Genomic DNA, 24,458 nt, shown 5'->3' with positions numbered 1-24,458 from the left:
GGGAGACCACAGAGGCTATATTAGTCTCTGAGGGGGCTATTGATTTAGCCACCTTAGTTGCTTGTCCCCTTAATATGGATAAGTACAAGCAGCTACCCCTAATAAATGGTGTTGAGGTTCAGGCCTACAGGGACACTGGAGCCAGTGTAACTATGGTCATAGAGAAACTGGTCCACCCTGAACAACACCTACTTGGTCACCAGTACCAAGTAACCGATGCTCACAACAACACACTTAGCCACCCCATGGCTGTTGTAAATCTCAAATGGGGGGGGTTACTGGTCCAAAGAAAGTTGTGGTAGCTTCAGATTTACCTGTAGACTGTCTATTAGGGAATGATTTGGAGACATCAGCTTGGTCAGATGTGGAGTTGGAGGCCCATGCAGCAATGCTGGGCATCCCAGGGCATATTTTTGCTTTGACAAGGGCTCAGGCCAAAAAGCAAAAAGGACAGGGAAGCTTGGATCCTGAAACAATGGACCAAGTGCTCCCTAAAGCTAGGGCTAGTAGAAGCAAACCACTTCCTACTATCCCTCCCTCTACAGTGGATTCTACTTCTGAGGAAGAAGAATTCCCTCCCTGTGCAGAACCTACACCAGAGCAGCTTCAAGCAGACACTGCTGAGCTTTTGGGTGAAGAGGGGCCTGCCAGGGAGGAGCTGAGTGTGGCACAGCAAACCTGTCCCACATTAGAGGGTCTAAGACAGCATGCTGTCAAACAGGCTAATGGTGATGTCAGTGACTCTCACAGAGTTTACTGGGAGGACAACCTCTTGTACACCGAGGCAAGGGATCCTAAACCTGGAACTGCCAGGAGATTAGTGATCCCTCAGGAGTACAGAAAGTTCCTCCTAACTCTTGCACACGACATTCCCCTAGCTGGGCACCTAGGACAAATGAAAACTTGGGACAGATTGGTTACCTTGTTTCATTGGCCTAGGATGTCTGAGGACACAAAAGATTTTTGTAAGTCCTGTGAAACCTGTCAAGCCAGTGGCAAGACAGGTGGCACTCCAAAAGCACCCCTTATTCCACTGCCTGTGGTTGGGGTACCCTTTGAAAGGGTAGGGGTTGACATAGTTGGCCCCCTTGACCCTCCTACTGCTTCAGGCAATAGGTTTATCTTGGTGGTAGTGGACCATGCCACAAGATATCCTGAAGCAATTCCTTTAAGGACCACTACAGCACCTGCAGTGGCAAAGGCCCTCCTGGGAATATTTTCTAGGGTGGGCTTCCCAAAGGAAGTAGTATCAGACAGGGGAAGCAATTTCATGTCTGCATACTTAAAGGCCATGTGGAAGGAGTGTGGTGTGACTTACAAGTTCACTACACCCTATCATCCACAAACAAATGGACTGGTGGAGAGATTTAATAAAACTCTCAAAGGCATGATTATGGGTCTCCCTGAAAAACTCCGCAGGAGATGGGATATTCTGTTACCATGCCTCCTTTTTGCCTACAGGGAGGTACCCCAGAAAGGAGTGGGCTTCAGCCCCTTTGAACTTCTTTTTGGACACCCTGTTAGGGGTCCACTCACACTTGTAAAGGAGGGTTGGCAACAACCTTTAAAAGCTCCTAAACAAGATATTGTGGATTATGTACTTGGCCTCAGATCAAGGATGGCTGAGTATATGAAAAAGGCCAGTAAAAACATTCAGGCCAACCAAGAGCTCCAGAAGCAATGGCATGATCAGAAGGCTGTTTTGGTCCAGTACAAACCATGGCAGAAAGTGTGGGTCTTGGAGCATGTGGCCCCAAGAGCACTCCAAGATAAATGGAGTGGACCTCACACAATTGTTGAGAAAAAGGGTGAAGTCACCTATTTAGTTGACTTAGGCACTGCAAGAAGTCCCCTTAGGGTACTCCATGTAAACCGCCTAAAACCCTACTATGACAGGGCTGATCTCACCCTGCTCATGGCAACTGATGAGGGACAGGAAGAAGACAGTGATCCTCTGCCTGATCTCTTCTCCTCCACAGAACAAGATGCTCTTGTGGAAGGTGTAGTTTTGGCAGATTGTCTTACTGCTGAGCAGAAAGACCATTGCATAAATCTCCTAGATCAATTCTCTGAACTCTTCTCTACTGTGCCAGGTACCACTTCTTGGTGTGAGCACACTATAGATACTGGAGACAGTTTACCTGTCAAAAGTAAGATCTATAGGCAGCCTGACCATGTCAGGGACTGCATAAAGCAAGAGGTGCAGAAAATGTTAGAACTAGGAGTGGTTGAGCACTCTGAAAGTCCATGGGCTTCTCCTGTGGTACTTGTACCAAAACCCCATTCCAAAGATGGAAAGAAGGAAATGCGGTTTTGTGTAGACTATAGAGGTCTCAACCTGGTAACCAAAACTGATGCTCACCCTATACCCAGGGCAGATGAGCTCATAGATACACTGGCATCCGCCAAGTATCTAAGCACTTTTGATTTGACTTCAGGGTATTGGCAGATCAAATTATCAGAAGATGCTAAACCTAAAACTGCATTTTCAACCATTGGAGGACATTACCAGTTCACTGTAATGCCTTTTGGATTGAAAAATGCACCTGCCACTTTTCAGACGTTGGTGAACACAGTCCTACAAGGGCTGGAAGCTTTTAGTGCAGCATATTTGGACGATATAGCTGTCTTTAGCTCCAGTTGGGATGATCACCTGGTCCACCTATGGAAAGTTTTGGAGGCCCTGCAAAAGGCAGGCCTCACTATCAAGGCTTCAAAGTGCCAGATAGGGCAGGGGAAGGTGGTTTATCTGGGACACCTTGTTGGTGGGGAACAGATTGCACCACTACAGGGGAAAATCCAAACTATTATAGATTGGGTTCCCCCTACCACTCAGACTCAGGTGAGAGCCTTCCTAGGCCTCACTGGGTATTACAGGAGGTTCATTAAGAACTATGGCTCCATTGCAGCCCCTCTTAATGACCTCACATCCAAAAAGATGCCTAAAAAGGTATTGTGGACAGCTAGCTGTCAGAAAGCTTTTGAGGAGCTGAAGCAGGCTATGTGCTCTGCACCTGTCCTGAAAAGCCCTTGTTACTCTAAAAAATTCTATGTCCAAACTGATGCATCTGAATTAGGAGTAGGGGCAGTCCTATCACAACTTAATTCTGAGGGCCAGGATCAACCTGTTGCTTTTATTAGTAGGAGGTTGACCCCTAGAGAAAAGCGTTGGTCTGCCATTGAGAGGGAGGCCTTTGCTGTGGTCTGGGCTCTGAAGAAGTTGAGGCCATAGCTGTTTGGCACTCACTTCATTGTTCAGACAGACCGCAAACCTCTACTTTGGCTAAAACAAATGAAAGGTGAAAATCCTAAATTGTTGAGGTGGTCCATATCCCTACAGGGAATGGACTATACAGTGGAACATAGACCTGGGAGTAGCCACTCCAATGCAGATGGACTCTCCAGATATTTCCACTTAGACAATGAAGACTCATCAGGTCATGGCTAGTCTTATTGTCCTTCGTTTGGGGGGGGGGTTGTGTAGGAAAGTACCATCTTGCCTGGCATGTTACCCCCATTTTTCACTATATATATGTTGTTTTAGTTGTATGTGTCACTGGGACCCTGTTCTCCAGGGCCCCAGTGCTCATAAGTGTGCCTGAATGTGTTACCTGTGTAGTGACTAACTGTCTCACTGAGGCTCTGCTAATCAGAACCTCAGTGGTTATGCTCTCTCATTTCTTTCAAATTGTCACTGACAGGCTAGTGACCAATTTTACCAATTTACATTGGCTTACTGGAACACCCTTATAATTCCCTAGTATATGGTACTGAGGTACCCAGGGTATTGGGGTTCCAGGAGATCCCTATGGGCTGCAGCATTTCTTTTGCCACCCATAGGGAGCTCTGACAAATCTTACACAGGCCTGCCACTGCAGCCTGAGTGAAATAACGTCCACGTTATTTCACAGCTATTTTTCACTGCACTTAAGTAATTTATAAGTCACCTATATGTCTAACCTTTACCTAGTAAAGGTTGGGTGCTAAGTTACTTAGTGTGTGGGCACCCTGGCACTAGCCAAGGTGCCCCCACATTGTTCAGGGCCAATTCCCCAGACTTTGTGAGTGCGGAGACACCATTACACGCGTGCACTACATATAGGTCACTACCTATATGTAGCTTCACAATGGTAACTCCGAATATGGCCATGTAATATGTCTATGATCATGGAATTGCCCCCTCTATACCATCCTGGCATAGTTGGCACAATCCCATGATCCCAGTGGTCTGTAGCACAGACCCTGGTACTGCCAAACTGCCTTTCCCGGGGTTTCACTGCAGCTGCTGCTGCTGCGAACCCCTCAGACAGGCATCTGCCCTCCTGGGGTCCAGCCAGGCCTGGCCCAGGATGGCAGAACAAAGGACTTCCTCTGAGAGAGGGTGTTACACCCTCTCCCTTTGGAAAATGGTGTGAAGGCAGTGGAGGAGTAGCCTCCCCCAGCCTCTGGAAATGCTTTCTTGGGCACAGATGTGCCCAATTCTGCATAAGCCAGTCTACACCGGTTCAGGGGACCCCTTAGCCCTGCTCTGGCGCGAAACTGGACAAAGGAAAGGGGAGTGATCACTCCCCTAACCTGCACCTCCCCTGGGAGGTGTCCAGAGCTCCTCCAGTGTGCTCCAGACCTCTGCCATCTTGGAAATAGAGGTGTTGCTGGCACACTGGACTGCTCTGAGTGGCCAGTGCCACCAGGTGATGTCAGAGACTCCTTGTGATAGGCTCCTTCAGGTGTTGCTAGCCTATCCTCTCTCCTAGGTAGCCAAACCCTCTTTTCTGGCTATTTAGGGTCTCTGTCTCTTGGGATTCCTTAGATAACGAATGCAAGAGCTCATCCGAGTTCCTCTGCATCTCTCTCTTCACCTTCTGCCAAGGAATCGACTGCTGACCGCGCTGGAAGCCTGCTAAACTGCAACATAGTAGCAAAGACGACTACTGCAACTCTGTAACGCTGATCCTGCTGCCTTCTCGACTGTTTTCCTGGTGGTGCATGCTGTGGGGGTAGTCTGCCTCCTCTCTGCACTAGAAGCTCCGAATAAATCTCCAGTGGGTCGACGGAATCTTCCCCCTGCAACCGCAGGAACCAAAAAGCTGCATTACCAGTCCCTTGGGTCTCCTCTCAGCACAATGAGCGAGGTCCCTCGAATCCAGCAACTCTTTCCAAGTGACTCCCACAGTCCAGTGACTCTTCAGTCCAAGTTTGGTGGAGGTAAGTCCTTGCCTCACCTCGCTAGACTGCATTGCTGGGAACCGAGACTTTTGCAGCTACTCCGGCCCCTGTGCACTTCCGGCGGAAATCCTTTGTGCACAGCCAAGCCTGGGTCCACTGCACTCTAACCTGCATTGCACGACTTTCTAAGTTGGTCTCCGGCGACGTGGGACTCCTCTGTGTAACTTCGGGTGAGCACCGTTTCACGCATCCTCGTAGTGCCTGTTTCTGGCACTTCTCCGGATGCTACCTGCTGCTAAGAGGGCTCTTTGTCTTGCTCGACGTCCCCTCTACCTCCTGGTCCAATTTGCGACCTCCTGGTCCCTTCTGGGCCACAGCAGCATCCAAAAACACTAAGCCAATGATTTGCAGCTAGCAAGGCTTGTTGGCGTTTTTTCGGCGGGAAAACACTTCTACACGACTCTACTAGGCAAGAGGGATCCGTCCTCCAAAGGGGAAGTCTCTAGCCCTTTTCGTTCCTGCAGAAACCGCAGCTTCTTCTGTCCAGTAGAAGCTTCTTTGCACCCGCAGCTGGCATTTCCTGGGCATCTGGCCATCTCCGACTTGCTTGTGACTTTTGGACTTGGTCCCCTTGTTCTACACGTACCCCAGATTGGAAATCCAGCGTTGTTGCATTGTTGGTTTGTGTCTTTCCTGCCTTATTCCCCTATCACGACTTCTTTGTCCTTTGGGGAACTTTAGTGCACTTTGCACTCACTTTTCAGGGTCTTGGGGAGGGTTATTGTTCTAATTCTCACTATTTTCTAATAGTCCCAGTGACCCTCTACAAGGTCACATAGGTTTGGGGTCCAATCGTGGTTCGCATTCCACTTTTGGAGTATATGGTTTGTGTTGCCCCTATCCCTATGTGTCCCCATTGCATCCTATTGTAACTATACATTGTTTGCACTGTTTTCTAAGACTATACTGCATATTTCTGGTATTGTGTATATATATCTTGTGTATATTTCCTATCCTCTCACTGAGGGTACACTCTGAGATACTTTGGCATATTGTCATAAAAATAAAGTACCTTTATTTTTAGTATAACTGTGTATTGTGTTTTCTTATGATATTGTGCATATGACACTAAGTGGTACTGTAGTAGCTTCACACGTCTCCTAGTTCAGCCTAAGCTGCTCTGCTAAGCTACCATTATCTATCAGCCTAAGCTGCTAGACACCCTATACACTAATAAGGGATAACTGGGCCTGGTGCAAGGTGCAAGTACCCCTTGGTACTCACTACAAGCCAGTCCAGCCTCCTACAATAGCGTAGATTGTAGCTGCAGAGAGTGGACTAGCGTAAACTGAAATTATGTAAAGTAGAGTGGGATACAGTATAGTAGCATAGAGTAGAGTGGCATACAGTGGAGTGATATAGAATTTAATAACACACAGTGAAGTTTTGCAAAGCATAGTGGCATAGAATGGAGTGATGTACAGGAAAACAGAGTACAGTGGAGTCTCAAAGATTAGAATGTGGTAGAGTGCAATAATGTACAGTATAGTAGAGTGCAGTGGCATAGAGTGAAGCAGCATACAACAGAGTATGGTACAGAAACCAAATAGAACAGTAGCTGGTGGTTTGTGATTGCACAAGTGCTTGTGTTCTGATTTTACTATGTAGCACTACACCTAAGAAAAAGGCCCCACCACTCACAACCCTTGCAATATACATTAAAAACAGAATAGGGGACACTCTTCAAATAATCACTGTGGAATTGGAATAGTATCAATATTAATGACATAAAGAGAATGTAATTATATTAATGTCCATCCAGATGGGTACAGAGGTTTTTCCATGTAGTTTGAAAGCAAATGACTACACATAGAGGTGAGCCTTCAAAACATTTTGGGCCAGATTTACAAGACGCAACTCTGCACTGCATCAGTTTTGGAACACTGTATTTACAAAAATATGAAGCATCCCTGTGTTTCTGCTAACATTGGTGCTACATTTTACTGCTGGTGCCAACACAGGCATCCCTGCCTCAAAATGCAAGGGTGTCTGCATCGAAGGAAATGATTATTTATGTGCAGGAAGGTGTCCCTTCCTGCACATAAACAATCTACAATGGTGAGCACACATAGAAGTTGCAAATCATCATTACTGAATTATTGTTTATGTGCAGGAAGGGACACCGTCCTACACATAAACAATCATTCATGGCATTTTGCTCTTTCAATGTTTGCTGCAGCACACATAGAAAAAGCAAAAATGAGGAGAAATAAAAGTGTTTCACCTCATTGCGCCATGCTAATGCCAACCCCGGCGTGGTGTTGGTTTTCGTTGCAGCCACAGATTTATGAAATCTTCTATATATCTGGGGCAGCATTGTTGGAAAGTACCCTCTTTCTTGACATGGTTAACCCCTTTTTCTGCCTGATGCCAGTGTGTTTGACTGTGTACACTGGGATCCTGCTAACCAGCACCCCAGTGATTATGCTCTCGCTCCAAAAACTCTGTATTTCATCACACAATTGGCATACTGGTGCCCCCATTTAAGTCTCTAGTATATGGTACCCAGATACCCAGGGCATTGGGATTCCAGGGGATCCCTAGGGACTGCAGCAGTTACTCTGCCACCCATAAGGATTACATGCAAAGGGTTCTACAGGCCTGCCATTGCAGTCTGCATGAACCGGTTGCATGCACCCGTTTTCACTACAGGTCACTGCACCAGGTATAAGTCACCTATATAGTAGGCCCTCTCAGCCCAGCGGGCAGGGTGCAGGTACCTGTGTGCGAGGGTACCTCTGCACTAGCAGAGGTATCCAAACAAACTTCAGATCCATTTTCCTGGACTTTGTGAGTGCAGGGATGCAATTTTATGCGGGGTACTGGACATACGTCACTACCTATGTCCAGCTACATAATGGTAACTATGAACCTAGGCTTATTGGGTATCAAATATGTTGGAATCATACCCCAATACTTTTTCAAGTATTGGTTGTGCAATTCAATGCACTCTGGGGCTCCTTAGAGGACCCACAACATTGCTCCTACAGCCATCTGAGGTTTTCCAGACAGCCTAAGCTGCTGCCACCACACAGACAGGTTTCTGCCCTTTATTTGCCTGAGCTGCTCAAACCCAGGAAGGCAAAACAAAGAATTTCCTTTGGGAGAGGGGTGCTACACCCTCTCCTTTCAGAAACATGTCTTATAAGGCTTGGAAGGGGTGGCCTCCCTAAGCCACTGGTATGCTTTGAAGGGCACATTTGGCACCCTCCATGCGTAAATCAGTCTGCACTAGTTCAGGGACCTCCAGTCCCTGCTCTGGCAGGAAACTGGACAATGTAAAGGGAAGTGACCACTTCCTGTCAATCACCACCCCAGGGGTGGTGTCCAGAGCTCCTCCAAAGGGTTCCTGGTTTTTGCCACCTTGAATCCAAGGTTGGCATGGAATTCTGCGAGCATCTGAGTGGCCAGGTCAAGCAGGTGACGTAAGAGCCCCCTCCTGATAGGTGGTCACCCAGCTAGGTGACCAATCCCCCTTTCATGGCTATTTAGGACATCTCTATTGGGAGGTTCCTTAGATTCAGCTTGAAAGACTCCAGCAGGATTCCTCTGAACCTCACCTTTAACTTCTGACCAAAAAAACTGCATCTGGACTCTCCAGGACCCGAAAATCTTCAACAAAGATGAAGACCTTGCATACAACATTGTTTTCATGGCTCCTTCCAGCTTCAGCACCATTTTCCCAGGTCGTGCATCTTCTGAGGACAGCCTGTCTTCAGTCTGCACATGAAAGAAGAAGGAATCTCCTTTGGATTGAAGGAGTCACTCCCCTGCATCTGCAGGCACCAACAGAAACTATGACCGGCTGCGTGGATTCCTCTCCTGCCTCCTGCTGAGCTGTGTGGATCCTGCCTCACCGGAGTTGGTTGGATGTGGTCCCTTCGGTCCTCTCTACCAACTTGGGTGAAAGTATGCCCCTGCCTTCCCTCGCAGGACAGTATGCCATTCTTCACATCTTTTGCAGATGCCAAGACTTGTCATGGGTTTCTTTGCTCCTGGGTTCTGTTACTGTCCTTTTACTCTGCAGATGGTTCATGGTGTGTGGCTTTGTGTATGGTGTGTGTTGTGCATGGGTGTGTCACTCTTCCCTCCCTCCCTCCCTTGTGTGCTAGGCGGCTGTACTCACTGTTGTTGTCTTCATTGGCATTGGTGCTCAGAACGGCCATGGCATGGTACAGCATCAGGAAGACTTGCAGTTCGGATTCCATGGCGGCCGCCGACTACTGTGTGTCCCTGGAGGTGAGTGTCTCCTTTTATATGATGTGTTTCCACCAGCCTTTTGGTATCATTGCTATTGCCCCGAAATTCCTGGTGGTGTGCTATGTCATGATATGGTGGGCGAATCCTTGTCTTCCGCCTGCCTGTAGCGTGCTATAGCCATGTTCACTGTTCATACCACGCTGGAAGGTATATTGGCTGTCTATGGGAGGGTTCACCGCCTTGATCATTATTTGGTGGTCATTACCGCCAGCCTGCCGGCAGTGATATCACCACATTAACCCTGGCGGTCAGACGACCACCAGGGTCATAATGACCACCTACGTACTGTGACTACAGATATCACTAAGTTAAAATGCCTTATAACTTAAAACATATTTATGCTACTTACCTGCAGTACCCAGAATGATCATCAGAGCACCATAATGTATAATCTTGCCAAATTCCATTCAGATTCTTCAAGCCATTTTTGCACTATGTGTAAGTACAAAGGCCCATATTTATACATCTTTACGGAAAACTTTGCAAATGCAGTTTTGCAGCAAAAAGTTTAGCACTGGCTAGTGCCATTCCACAGAGCCAGCCAGATGCCATATTTAAGGAATGGCACAAGCCGGCGCTAAGGGGTGAAGGGGGTTTTGCCTCAAAAAATGACACTAGGCAGGTTAGAGTTAAAAAAATGCCTTTAACAAGCCTAACGTCATTGCCTGATGCACAACCATCCATAACACACAGCTCCTGTCTTATAAAAGACAGGAGTCGTGCCCACCACCTCAATGGCCAGCAAAGGAGACCAGTGTCCTCTGGGCAAGGCCATAAGACCCAGTGCCATTGTAGGAAAGTACCATCTTGCCTGACATGTTACCCCCATTTTTCACTGTATATATGTTGTTTTAGTTGTATGTGTCACTGGGACCCTGGTAACCCAGGGCCCCAGTGCTCATAAGTGTGCCTGAATGTGTTACCTGTGTAGTGACTAACTGTCTCACTGAGGCTCTGCTAATCAGAACCTCAGTGGTTATGCTCTCTCATTTCTTTCTAAATTGTCACTAACAGGCTAGTGACCATTTTTACCAATTTACATTGGCTTACTAGAACACCCTTATAATTCCCTAGTATATGGTACTGAGGTACCCAGGGTATTGGGGTTCCAGGAGATCCCTATGGGCTGCAGCATTTCTTTTGCCACCCATAGGGAGCTCTGACAATTCTTACACAGGCCTGCCACTGCAGCCTGAGTGAAATAACGTCCACGTTATTTCACAGCCATTTTACACTGCACTTAAGTAACTTATAAGTCACCTATATGTCTAACCTTTACCTGGTAAAGGTTAGGTGCAAAGTTACTTAGTGTGAGGGCACCCTGGCACTAGCCAAGGTGCCCCCACATTGTTCAGAGCCAATTCACTGAACTTTGTGAGTGCGGGGACACCATTACACGCGTGCACTACATATAGGTCACTACCTATATGTAGCTTCACCATGGTAACTCCGAATATGGCCATGTAACATGTCTATGATCATGGAATTGCCCCCTCTATGCCATCCTGGCATTGTTGGTACAATTCCATGATCCCAGTGGTCTGTAGCACAGACCCTGGTACTGCCAGACTGCCCTTCCTGGGGTTTCTCTGCAGCTGCTGCTGCTGCCAACCCCTCAGACAGGCAGCTGCCCTCCTGGGGTCCAGCCAGGCCTGGCCCAGGATGGCAGAACAAAGAACTTCCTCTGAGAGAGGGTGTGACACCCTCTCCCTTTGGAAAATGGTGTGAAGGCAGGGGAGGAGTAGCCTCCCCCAGCCTCTGGAAATGCTTTGTTGGGCACAGATGTGCCCAATTCTGCATAAGCCAGTCTACACCGGTTCAGGGACCCCTTAGCCCCTGCTCTGGCGCGAAACTGGACAAAGGAAAGGGGAGTGACCACTCCCCTGACCTGCACCTCCCCTGGGAGGTGTCCAGAGCTCCTCCAGTGTGCTCCAGACCTCTGCCATCTTGGAAACAGAGGTGCTGCTGGCACACTGGACTGCTCTGAGTGGCCAGTGCCACCAGGTGACGTCAGAGACTCCTTGTGATAGGCTCCTTCAGGTGTTAGTAGCCTTTCCTCTCTCCTAGGTAGCCAAACCCTCTTTTCTGGCTATTTAGGGTCTCTGTCTCTGGGGAAACTTCAGATAACGAATGCATGAGCTCAGCCGAGTTCCTCTGCATCTCCCTCTTCACCTTCTGATAAGGAATCGACCGCTGACCGCGCTGGAAGCCTGCAAACCTGCAACATAGTAGCAAAGACGACTACTGCAACTCTGTAACGCTGATCCTGCCGCCTTCTCGACTGTTTTCCTGCTTGTGCATGCTGTGGGGGTAGTCTGCCTCCTCTCTGCACCAGAAGCTCCGAAGAAATCTCCCGTGGGTCGACGGAATCTTCCCCCTGCAACCGCAGGCACCAAAAAGCTGCATTACCGGTCCCTTGGGTCTCCTCTCAGCACGACGAGCGAGGTCCCTCGAATCCAGCGACACCGTCCAAGTGACCCACACAGTCCAGTGACTCTTCAGCCCAAGTTTGGTGGAGGTAAGTCCTTGCCTCACCTCGCTGGGCTGCATTGCTGGGAACCGCGACTTTGCAAGCTACTCCGGCCCCTGTGCACTTCCGGCGGAAATCCTTCGTGCACAGCCAAGCCTGGGTCCACGGCACTCTAACCTGCATTGCACGACTTTCTAAGTTGGTCTCCGGCGACGTGGGACTCCTTTGTGCAACTTCGGCGAGCACCGTTTCACGCATCCTCGTAGTGCCTGTTTCTGGCACTTCTCCGGGTGCTACCTGCTTCAGTCAGGGCTCTTTGTCTTGCTCGACGTCCCCTCTCTCTGCAGGTCCAATTTGCGACCTTCTGGTCCCTCCTGGGCCCCAGCAGCGTCCAAAAACGCCAAACGCACGATTTGCGTGTAGCAAGGCTTGTTGGCGTCCATCCGGCGGGAAAACACTTCTGCACGACTCTCCAAGGCGTGAGGGATCCATCCTCCAAAGGGAAAGTCTCTAGCCCTTGTCGTTCCTGCAGTATTCACAGTTCTTCAGCCTAGTAAGAGCTTCTTTGCACCAACCGCTGGCATTTCTTGGGCATCTGCCCATCTCCGAGCTGCTTGTGACTTTTGGACTTGGTCCCCTTGTTCCACAGGTACCCTCAGTCAGGAATCCATCATTGTTGCATTGCTGATTTGTGTTTTCCTTGCATTTTCCCTCTAACACGACTATTTTGTCCTTAGGGGAACTTTAGTGCACTTTGCACTCACTTTTCAGGGTCTTGGGGAGGGTTATTTTTCTAACTCTCACTATTTTCTAATAGTCCCAGCGACCCTCTACAAGGTCACATAGGTTTGGGGTCCATTCGTGGTTCGCATTCCACTTCTGGAGTATATGGTTTGTGTTGCCCCTATCCCTATGTTTCCCCATTGCATCCTATTGTAACTATACATTGTTTGCACTGTTTTCTAAGACTATACTGCATATTTTTGCTATTGTGTATATATATCTTGTGTATATTTCCTATCCTCTCACTGAGGGTACACTCAAAGATACTTTGGCATATTGTCATAAAAAATAAAGTACCTTTATTTTTAGTATAACTGTGTATTGTGTTTTCTTATGATATTGTGCATATGACACTAAGTGGTACTGTAGTAGCTTCACACGTCTCCTAGTTCAGCCTAAGCTGCTCTGCTAAGCTACCATTATCTATCAGCCTAAGCTGCTAGACACCCTATACACTAATAAGGGATAACTGGGCCTGGTGCAAGGTGCAAGTACCCCTTGGTACTCACTACAAGCCAGTCCAGCCTCCTACATTGGTTGTGCAGCGGTGGGATAAGTACTTTGAGACTACTTACCACTCTTGTCATTGTACTTTTCATAAGAGAAAAATATACAAAACAAGGTCAGTGTATATACACATAGCCAAAAAGTTTTGCATTTCCTCTTTTCGCTCTTTTCTAAGTGCTGAAAAGTACTTCTAAACTTTCAAAAAGTTCTTAAAAGTTTAAAAAGTTTTTTTCTGTCTTTCCAAAAAGTTCTGAAAACTTTTTTCTCTTTGTCTATCACTTTAACTCTCTCTAAAAATGTCTGGCACAGGCCAAAAAGTTGAACTGTCCAAACTTGCATATGATCACCTTAGCTGGAAAGGAGCAAGGAGTCTCTGCATAGAGAGAGGTTTGAGTGTAGGGAAGAATCCTTCCTTAGAACTGTTAATTAATATGCTTAGAGTACAAGATAAGGCCATAAGTGCCCAATCTGTAGAAAAAGTAGCTTATGGTTCTCAATCAGATCCAGGGACTCCCCCAGGAAAAGGTTCAGGAAAGAAACTTCTCAGCCTGCCCATTACTAGACAGTCTAGCATAGTTGGTACAGAGGTTGAATCACATCATACTGATGATGTGCTCTCACATTATGCTGGTAGCCAAGCTGTTAGGGTGCCCTTGGTAAGGGACAGGTCTCCTTCTGTTCATTCCCATCACACCTCTGTATCTAGAAATGTCCCTCCCACCCACCCTGATGACAGATTGTTAGAAAGGGAGCTCAATAGATTGAGAGTGGAGCAAACGAGACTGAAGCTCAAGAAGCAACAGCTGGATTTGGATAGACAGTCTTTAGAAATAGAGAGGGAAAGACAGAAGATGGGTTTAGATACCCATGGTGGCAGCAGCAGTATTCCCCATAGTCATCCTGCAAAAGAGCATGATTCCAGGAATCTACATAAGATAGTTCCCCCTTACAAGGAGGGGGATGACATTAACAAGTGGTTTGCTGCACTTGAGAGGGCCTGTGCTGTACAGGATGTCCCTCAAAAGCAGTGGGCTGCTATCCTATGGCTATCATTTACTGGAAAAGGTAGGGATAGGCTCCTTACTGTAAAAGAAAATGATGCTAACAATTTCCAAGTTCTTAAGAATGCACTCCTGGATGGTTATGGCTTAACCACTGAACAGTACAGGATAAAGTTCAGAGATACCAAAAAGGAGTCTTCACAAGACTGGGTTGATTTCATTGACCAGGCAGTGAAGGCCTTGGAGGGGTGGTTACATGGCAGTAAAGTTACTGATTATGACAGCCTGTATAACTTGATCCTGAGAGAGCATATTCTTAATAATTGTGTGTCTGATTTGTTGCACCAGTACTTGGTGGACTCTGATCTGACCTCTCCCCAAGAATTGGGAAAGAAGGCAGACAAATGGGTCAGAACAAGAGTGAACAGAAAAGTTCATACAGGGGGTGACAAAGATGGCAACAAAAAGAAGGATGGTAAGTCTTCAGACAAGGGTGGGGACAAATCTAAAAATGAGTCTTCATCAGGCCCACAAAAACACTCTGGTGGGGGTGGTGGGCCCAAATCCTCCTTTAATCAGAACAAGGAAAAGAAACCATGGTGCTATTTATGTAAGATAAAAGGCCATTGGACAACAGATCCCAGTTGTCCAAAGAAAGGCACCACAGCTCCTACCACTACAACCCCTACTGCTACACCTAGTGTCCCTACTAATAGCAGTGGTGGTGGGAGCAAACCTACTAATAGCCAATCCAAGGGAGTAGCTGGGCTCATTTTTGGTAATTTAGTTGGGGTTGGTCTGATTAGGGAGACCACAGAGGCTACTTTAGTCTCTGAAGGGGCTATTGACTTAGCCACTTTGGTTGCTTGCCGCCATAACTTGGAGAAGTACAAGCAACTAACCCTAATAAATGGTGTTGAGGTCCAGGCCTACAGGGACACAGGTGCCAGAGTCACAATGGTGATTGAGAAACTGGTGCACCCTGAACAACACATACTTGGACACCAGTACCAAGTAACCGATGCTCACAACATAACACAAAGCCACCCCATGGCTGTTGTAAATCTCAACTGGGGGGGGGGTATCTGGTCCAAAGAAAGTTGTGGTAGCTTCAGATTTACCTGTAGACTGTCTATTAGGGTACGATTTGGAGACATCAGCTTGGTCAGATGTGGAGTTGGAGGCCCATGCAGCAATGCTGGGCATCCCAGGGCATATTTTTGCTTTGACAAGGGCTCAGGCCAAAAAGCAAAAAGGACAGGGAAGCTTGGATCCTGGAACAATGGACCAAGTGCTCCCTAAAGCTAGGGCTAGTAGAAGCAAACCACTTCCTACTATCCCTCCCTCTACAGTGGATTCTACTTCTGAGGAAGAAGAATTCCCTCCCTGTGCAGAACCTACACCAGAGGAGCTGGAAGCAGACACTGCTGAGCTTTTGGGTGAAGGGGGGCCTGCCAGAGAGGAGCTGAGTGTGGCACAGCAAACCTGTCCCACATTAGAGGGTCTCAGACAGCAAGCTGTCAAACAGGCTAATGGGGATGTCAGTGACTCACACAGAGTTTATTGGGAGGACAACCTCTTGTACACTGAGCATAGGGATCCTAAACCTGGAGCAGCCAGGAGATTAGTGATTCCTCAGGAGTACAGGAAGTTCCTCCTAACACTGGCACATGACATTCCCTTAGCTGGGCACCTGGGTCAAATGAAAACTTGGGACAGATTGGTACCACTGTTTCATTGGCCTAGGATGTCTGAGGACACAAAAGAATTTTGTAAGTCCTGTGAAACCTGTCAAGCCAGTGGCAAGACAGGTGGCACTCCAAAGGCACCCCTTATCCCACTGCCTGTGGTTGGGGTTCCCTTTGAAAGGGTAGGGGTTGACATAGTTGGCCCCCTTGACCCTCCTACTGCTTCAGGCAATAGGTTTATCTTGGTGGTAGTGGACCATGCCACAAGATATCCTGAAGCTATTCCTTTAAGGACCACTACAGCTCCTGCAGTGGCAAAGGCCCTCCTGGGAATATTTTCCAGGGTGGGCTTCCCAAAGGAAGTAGTATCAGACAGAGGAAGCAATTTCATGTCTGCATACTTAAAGGCCATGTGGAAGGAGTGTGGTGTAACTTACAAGTTCACAACACCCTATCATCCACAAACAAATGGACTGGTGGAGAGATTTAATAAAACTCTCAAAGGCATGATTATGGGACTCCCTGAAAAACTCCGCAGGAGATGGGATATCCTTCTACCATGCCTCCTTTTTGCCTACAGGGAGGTACCCCAGAAAGGAGTGGGCTTCAGCCCCTTTGAACTTCTTTTTGGACACCCTGTTAGGGGTCCACTCACACTTGTAAAGGAGGGTTGGGAACAACCTTTAAAAGCTCCTAAGCAGGATATTGTGGATTATGTACTTGGCCTCAGATCAAGGATGGCTGAGTACATGAAAAAGGCCAGTAAAAACCTTCAGGCCAGCCAAGAGCTCCAGAAGCAATGGCATGATCAGAAGGCTGTTTTGGTTCAGTACCAACCAGGGCAGAAAGTGTGGGTCTTGGAGCCTGTGGCCCCAAGAGCACTCCAAGATAAATGGAGTGGACCCCACACAATTGTTGAAAAGAAGGGTGAAGTCACCTACTTGGTTGACTTAGGCACTGCCAGGAGTCCCCTTAGGGTGCTCCATGTCAACCGCCTAAAACCCTACTATGACAGGGCTGATCTCACCCTGCTCATGGCAACAGATGAGGGACAGGAAGAAGACAGTGATCCTCTACCTGATCTCTTCTCTTCCACAGAACAAGATGCTCTTGTGGAAGGTGTAGTTTTGGCTGATTGTCTTACTGCTGAGCAGAAAGATAATTGCATAAATCTCCTAGGACAATTTTCAGAACTCTTCTCCATTGTGCCAGGCACCACTTCTTGGTGTGAGCACACTATAGATACTGGAGACAGTTTACCTGTCAAAAGTAAGATCTATAGGCAGCCTGACCATGTCAGGGACTGCATAAAGCAAGAAGTTCAGAAGATGTTGGAACTAGGAGTGGTTGAGCACTCTGACAGTCCATGGGCTTCTCCTGTGGTACTGGTACCAAAACCCAATTCTAAAGATGGAAAGAAGGAAATGAGGTTTTGTATAGACTATAGAGGTCTCAACTTGGTAACCAAAACTGATGCTCACCCTATACCCAGGGCAGATGAGCTCATAGATACACTGGCATCTGCCAAGTATCTAAGCACTTTTGACTTGACTGCAGGGTATTGGCAGATCAAATTGTCAGAAGATGCTAAATCTAAGACTGCATTTTCTACCATTGGAGGACATTACCAGTTTACTGTAATGCCTTTTGGTTTAAAAAATGCACCTGCCACTTTTCAGAGGTTGGTGAACACAGTCCTGCAAGGGCTGGAAGCTTTCAGTGCAGCATATTTGGATGATATAGCTGTATTTAGCTCCAGCTGGGATGATCACCTGGTCCACCTATGGAAAGTTTCGGAGGCCCTGTAAAAGGCAGGCCTCACTATCAAGGCTTCAAAGTGCCAGATAGGGCAGGGTAAGGTGGTTTATCTGGGACACCTTGTTGGTGGGGAACAGATTGCACCACTTCAGGGGAAAATCCAAACTATCATTGATTGGATTCCCCCTACCACTCAGACTCAGCTGAGAGCCTTCCTAGGCCTCACTGGGTATTACAGGAGGTTCATTAAGAACTATGGCTCCATTGCAGCCCCTCTTAATGACCTCACATCCAAGAAAATGCCTAAAAAGGTATTATGGACAGCAAACTGTCAGAAAGCTTTTGAGGAGCTGAAGCAGGCCATGTGCTCTGCACCTGTCCTGAAAAGCCCTTGTTACTCTAAAAAATTCTATGTCCAAACTGATGCATCTGAATTAGGAGTAGGGGCAGTCCTATCACAACTTAATTCTGAGGGCCAGGATCAACCTGTTGCTTTTATTAGTAGAAGGTTGACCCCTAGAGAAAAGCGTTGGTCTGCCATTGAGAGGGAGGCCTTTGCTGTGGTCTGGGCTCTGAAGAAGTTGAGGCCATACCTGTTTGGCACTCACTTCATTGTTCAGACAGACCACAAACCTCTACTTTGGCTAAAACAAATGAAAGGTGAAAATCCTAAATTGTTGAGGTGGTCCATATCCCTACAGGGAATGGATTATACAGTGGAACATAGACCTGGGAGTAGCCACTCCAATGCAGATGGACTCTCCAGATATTTCCACTTAGACAATGAAGACTCATCAGGTAATGGCTAGTGTTATTGTCCTTCGTTTGGGGGGGGGGGTTGTGTAGGAAAGTACCATCTTGCCTGACATGTTACCCCCATTTTTCACTGTATATATGTTGTTTTAGTTGTATGTGTCACTGGGACCCTGGTAACCCAGGGCCCCAGTGCTCATAAGTGTGCCTGAATGTGTTACCTGTGTAGTGACTAACTGTCTCACTGAGGCTCTGCTAATCAGAACCTCAGTGGTTATGCTCTCTCATTTCTTTCTAAATTGTCACTAACAGGCTAGTGACCATTTTTACCAATTTACATTGGCTTACTGGAACACCCTTATAATTCCCTAGTATATGGTACTGAGGTACCCAGGGTATTGGGGTTCCAGGAGATCCCTATGGGCTGCAGCATTTCTTTTGCCACCCATAGGGAGCTCTGACAATTCTTACACAGGCCTGCCACTGCAGCCTGAGTGAAATAACGTCCACGTTATTTCACAGCCATTTTACACTGCACTTAAGTAACTTATAAGTCACCTATATGTCTAACCTTTACCTGGTAAAGGTTAGGTGCAAAGTTACTTAGTGTGAGGGCACCCTGGCACTAGCCAAGGTGCACCCACATTGTTCAGAGCCAATTCACTGAACTTTGTGAGTGCGGGGACACCATTACACGCGTGCACTACATATAGGTCACTACCTTTATGTAGCTTCACCATGGTAACTCCGAATATGGCCATGTAACATGTCTATGATCATGGAATTGCCCCCTCTATGCCATCCTGGCATTGTTGGTACAATTCCATGATCCCAGTGGTCTGTAGCACAGACCCTGGTACTGCCAGACTGCCCTTCCTGGGGTTTCTCTGCAGCTGCTGCTGCTGCCAACCCCTCAGACAGGCAGCTGCCCTCCTGGGGTCCAGCCAGGCCTGGCCCAGGATGGCAGAACAAAGAACTTCCTCTGAGAGAGGGTGTGACACCCTCTCCCTTTGGAAAATGGTGTGAAGGCAGGGGAGGAGTAGCCTCCCCCAGCCTCTGGAAAAGCTTTGTTGGGCACAGATGTGCCCAATTCTGCATAAGCCAGTCTACACCGGTTCAGGGACCCCTTAGCCCCTGCTCTGGCGCGAAACTGGACAAAGGAAAGGGGAGTGACCACTCCCCTGACCTGCACCTCCCCTGGGAGGTGTCCAGAGCTCCTCCAGTGTGCTCCAGACCTCTGCCATCTTGGAAACAGAGGTGCTGCTGGCACACTGGACTGCTCTGAGTGGCCAGTGCCACCAGGTGACGTCAGAGACTCCTTGTGATAGGCTCCTTCAGGTGTTAGTAGCCTTTCCTCTCTCCTAGGTAGCCAAACCCTCTTTTCTGGCTATTTAGGGTCTCTGTCTCTGGGGAAACTTCAGATAACGAATGCATGAGCTCAGCCGAGTTCCTCTGCATCTCCCTCTTCACCTTCTGATAAGGAATCGACCGCTGACCGCGCTGGAAGCCTGCAAACCTGCAACATAGTAGCAAAGACGACTACTGCAACTCTGTAACGCTGATCCTGCCGCCTTCTCGACTGTTTTCCTGCTTGTGCATGCTGTGGGGGTAGTCTGCCTCCTCTCTGCACCAGAAGCTCCGAAGAAATCTCCCGTGGGTCGACGGAATCTTCCCCCTGCAACCGCAGGCACCAAAAAGCTGCATTACCGGTCCCTTGGGTCTCCTCTCAGCACGACAAGCGAGGTCCCTCGAATCCAGCGACATCGTCCAAGTGACCCCCACAGTCCAGTGACTCTTCAGCCCAAGTTTGGTGGAGGTAAGTCCTTGCCTCACCTCGCTGGGCTGCATTGCTGGGAACCGCGACTTTGCAAGCTACTCCGGCCCCTGTGCACTTCCGGCGGAAATCCTTCGTGCACAGCCAAGCCTGGGTCCACGGCACTCTAACCTGCATTGCACGACTTTCTAAGTTGGTCTCCGGCGATGTGGGACTCCTTTGTGCAACTTCGGCGAGCACCGTTTCACGCATCCTTGTAGTGCCTGTTTCTGGCACTTCTCCGGGAGCTACCTGCTTTAGTGAGGGCTCTTTGTCTTGCTCGACGTCCCCTCTCTCTGCAGGTCCAATTTGAGACCTTCTGGTCCCTCCTGGGCCCCAGCAGCGTCCAAAAACACCAAACGCACGATTTGCGTGTAGCAAGGCTTGTTGGCGTCCATCCGGCGGGAAAACACTTCTGCACGACTCTCCAAGGCGTGGGGGATCGATCCTCCAAAGGGGAAGTCTCTAGCCCTTGTCGTTCCTGCAGTATTCACAGTTCTTCAGCCTAGTAAGAGCTTCTTTGCACCAACCGCTGGCATTTCTTGGGCATCTGCCCATCTCCGAGCTGCTTGTGACTTTTGGACTTGGTGCCCTTGTTCCACAGGTACCCTCAGTCAGGAATCCATCGTTGTTGCATTGCTGATTTGTGTTTTCCTTGCATTTTCCCTCTAACACGACTATTTTGTCCTTAGGGGAACTTTAGTGCACTTTGCACTCACTTTTCAGGGTCTTGGGGAGGGTTATTTTTCTAACTCTCACTATTTTCTAATAGTCCCAGCGACCCTCTACAAGGTCACATAGGTTTGGGGTCCATTCGTGGTTCGCATTCCACTTCTGGAGTATATGGTTTGTGTTGCCCCTATCCCTATGTTTCCCCATTGCATCCTATTGTAACTATACATTGTTTGCACTGTTTTCTAAGACTATACTGCATATTTTTGCTATTGTGTATATATATCTTGTGTATATTTCCTATCCTCTCACTGAGGGTACACTCTAAGATACTTTGGCATATTGTCATAAAAAATAAAGTACCTTTATTTTTAGTATAACTGTGTATTGTGTTTTCTTATGATATTGTGCATATGACACTAAGTGGTACTGTAGTAGCTTCACACGTCTCCTAGTTCAGCCTAAGCTGCTCTGCTAAGCTACCATTATCTATCAGCCTAAGCTGCTAGCCACCCTATACACTAATAAGGGATAACTGGGCCTGGTGCAAGGTGCAAGTACCCCTTGGTACTCACTACAAGCCAGTCCAGCCTCCTACAGCCATGCAGGGGTATATACTTACCTATACTTACCCTACTTACCTGGGGTTGGGGTTCCCTATCCTCTGGTGTGGGTGGGGGTGTTTCTGGGGCTTGGGGTGGGCACCTGTGGGCCCATTCCATGGTATTTGGCCATGGAAATGGTTCTATAGGTACCTTAATGGCTGGTATGACCTAGGCGTTAATTAATGACATTAAGCAGGCTTAGTGCCATTATTTAGGTCCGCCTCCCACCCATGCACCATTTTTGCACAGGGGATAAATATGTTATATGGGGATAGAGTCATTTTTGGGATGGGAACGCCCAGCTTGCATCTCATTAATGTAAGGTGGGTTCACGCTTCCAAAAAATGGCGTTAACTCTATGGCCCTCATTTGGACCTCGCCAGTCTTTTCCCAAGACCACTGAGGTACCGCCGTGCTGAAGACCGCCAGTGCAGGCGGTTTTCCGCACAGCGTATCATGACTGCTGGCAGGCCTCTGCCCTTTTCCAGACGGAGAGCCGCCAGCAGCCATACTGGTGGTCGGCGGTGAAGTGGAGGCTGATCCACCTCCACCGCCACATCATCAGAACACCGCCCACCGAATCACGTCCCAGGATTCAGCATGGCGCTGTTCTGGTGACGGGGTGCTGGGGGCAGAGCAGCCCCCATGGATCCCGTTCCCTCCTGGAGGATCACCAGACTAGGTAAGGTGATTGTCTGTTAGGGGAGGGGGAGTGGGGGTGTTATGTGTTGTGAGCGTGCATGGGGGTGTGCATGTGAGTGTGTAGAGGGGGTGTGTGAGTGCATGTATGCATGTGGGGGGTGTAGTGTGTGTGGGAAATGTGTGCGCATATGTCTGTGTGCATGTATTCATGTATGTGTGCGTGTATGTCAGCGTGTATGTATAGTAGTAGTGTGAGTGTGCGTGTAGGGTGTGTGTGTGTCATTGTTTGGAGGGGTGTGGGGGGTGTCCTACTACCTTTAGGGGAGGTAGGGGGGTCGTGGGTTTGCGGGGATAACTCTGGGGAGGGGGTTGGGCGACCCCAATCAGTGCCAGGGAACTAATTACCTGGCACTGATTGTGCCTATCGCTATGGATTGTGTGGCGGTACAGAACCCCACGAAATCCATGGCGGAATGCGGGGTCGCGATACCGCCGGCGGTGTAGTGACGGCCGCCAGACTGGAGACCGAAGTCTCTAGCCCAGCGGTCGTTACCACCCTGGCGGTCGGAGTGGAGTTTTTTTTACCGCAAGCCTGTTTGCGGTATTACCGCCACTTCTCCACCGACTGCCAGGGTTGTAATGAGGGCCTATATTTTGACATTAGATGGGTCTAGCGTCAAAATATAAATATGGAGTTACATTTGCGATGAATTTGCGTAACAAAATTATGCTCATTTTGACGAAGCAGAGTATAAATATGCCCCAAAGTGTGTGAGAAATACATTGATGCCCAAATGCGTTTTAGGACCCACTTTTTTCTTTACTCCTTGACAAATTTCAGGGAAACTTTGCATACTCCACCAATGTAAAAAGAGGAATAGGTCTGCAAACATTTGTGCTGATTCATGAAATGGCCACAAAGTTATAAATGTAAAATAATCCAAGGAATTCCTATTTCTGATAACCCAAACTATAACTACAGCTAATCTGAATATAGGTTAACGCACAGTTATAGTTTGAGGAATATTTCTAATTTTTTACATAAACGAAATGATTAACTAAACAAACATTACAAATTGCACAGTTATAGTTATACCTCATGTGTTTAACTTCTATACATGGTTTCCAACATTATAATTACTTCAGCTACAAAAACACTGTTTTAATCTCAATAAACACTTATCAATAACATGCTCCTTCTCCATGCATTGTGTTTGTAATATCATATTACATTACTTGCAATACATGATATTACATTCATAACAACAATTCTAACATTTTAAGGTCCAACTTTTTTACGTAAGCATTGAGAATGAAGTTTGACATTCTCAGTAAAACATGAACATCCAACAAGAGTAGGCTGTCAGTTGATTCTATTATGTTCTACAGCAGCCTCCCAGAGTGTTCTAAAGAACAACTAGAGCACTAACAATTTATAAATTATGGTTAGTGCTGTAGAAAGAAAAATGTTTTATGTGAGTTCTCAAATACATTCCTCTTCTATTTTATTAAAGCATTCTGGCATGCACACTTAAACATGCACTTTCAACACCAGGAGCAGGCTGCCTGTTTACTCCCTGGTAATCAGCAGCTTTACTGCAGTGTACTAATGAGCAACTAAAGTGTCGACATTCTGAATTTATGCCAAACGTGTGGCACATCTGAATGCCATCTTGATGGAATTGAAGTGTAAAACTGAAAGCATTTTCTACTGAGGGCCCAGCAGTAAATTAGGACATTAGGGAGCTTCATACTAAACAAGTCTCCCAAGATTGCCACCAGAGAAAAAAGAGACCAAATGTGGCCCAAATATAACCCAATGACAAAAGTGTGCAAATCACTTGAATTTGTAGTTGTTTTGCAGTTTTACACAGCTCAGACTTGCCCCGAAGATATTGAAGTGCTTTACATGAGGATCAGTTACATTGTAAAAGGACATATTCATTTTGGTACATAAAAATAGCAAATAATTTAAAAGTGCTTTGTCGTTATTTGAGAACTCAGAAAATATGTCCTCATTTTAGTTGTTTATAAAACTAACTATAATTTTTAAGGGAATAAGACCTTCTCATTTTTTTTACATTTCTAAAGGAAATTATTTAGGTATTACAGTCCTGATTACATCAAGATGACATCAAACGTGCCACACTTTTGCTAAAATATAGAATTTTAGTAATTTAGCTGTTAATTAGAATACTGTGGGGAGGCAAGGGTCAGGGGAACAAATTCAGATAACTGTGGGCAGGTGGGAGGGTGCAGAGGTAACAAGTTGACCATGCA

The sequence above is a fragment of the Pleurodeles waltl genome, chromosome 5 (assembly GCF_031143425.1).
Source record: "Pleurodeles waltl isolate 20211129_DDA chromosome 5, aPleWal1.hap1.20221129, whole genome shotgun sequence".
NCBI classification, from domain to species: domain Eukaryota; kingdom Metazoa; phylum Chordata; class Amphibia; order Caudata; family Salamandridae; genus Pleurodeles; species Pleurodeles waltl.
Note: the sequence above shows the minus strand (reverse complement) of the source record.